This window comes from Heliangelus exortis, chromosome 5 (assembly GCF_036169615.1).
Source record: "Heliangelus exortis chromosome 5, bHelExo1.hap1, whole genome shotgun sequence".
Taxonomy (NCBI): domain Eukaryota; kingdom Metazoa; phylum Chordata; class Aves; order Apodiformes; family Trochilidae; genus Heliangelus; species Heliangelus exortis.
This window is the reverse complement of record NC_092426.1, coordinates 39,296,367-39,297,260: the sequence shown is the minus strand read 5'-3', so window position 1 is coordinate 39,297,260 and position 894 is coordinate 39,296,367.

Genomic DNA, 894 nt, shown 5'->3' with positions numbered 1-894 from the left:
GCTCTAGGCGTGTCTGTCAAGTGGTAGCAGCTGTGGCACATGTACAAAAAATGGAAGTCTGGCTACCAACCACAGATGTGCAGAGAGGGAGGAAAGTGAATATGAAATATGTCCTCTGGGAATAACTCTGGGAAGAAATATCAGTGTGCAGGAGCCTCAGGCTGGAAACAAATTAAACCAAGAATGAAGTATTGCAAGTTATTTCTTCCCTGAACAGAGCTCGACTTCCATTTTACTGCCTCCTGTCTGATGAGCAATCTGCCCAAGATTGCCCTTTCCCAGAGGCAGGCTCAGGCAGTGCCATATCTTGTGGCTATCAGCAGACACCAAGTAGGAGCCACCTGCAAGCTCCCCAGTTAAAATGAGCTGGCTAACTTAATCCTGGGTGTGTACAGGAGCAGAACAGAGAGCACTGGAGCTTGAAGGCATCACCATCAAGCAGTGACCTGAGCCCTGGCTACTGGCTTTACCTGGGTGCTGTGTTAATGCTGTTAACACTTGAATTTCTACAGCAGCATGCTGTGTTTCTTTTTTTTTTTTTTTTTTTTGTTACTACCTACAAGCTTTCCAACTGAGGGCTTCCCAGAGCTGCCAATTCTCCTCCCACATGCTGCTGTTTGACTTGTGTGACTTGTGACAAGCTGCTGGGTCATACACAAGAAGCCAACTGTATTTTTGGCATCTCTTCACAGTTAACACTTTGCATATGGTCCTTGTAGTCTGATTTATTGGCTGCCTCTGTAACTTCCTGGGCAGTACTTCAGTTCTTGGTGGGTCTGTCCCTGGGGTAGTGCTGTGGGCAGGATGGGACAGTACTTAAAACACCTTTGCAACTGCATGTTTCCATGTGTAGCTGCCTTGTGGCCTTAAAGGTATTATTTTGAGGAAATCTGA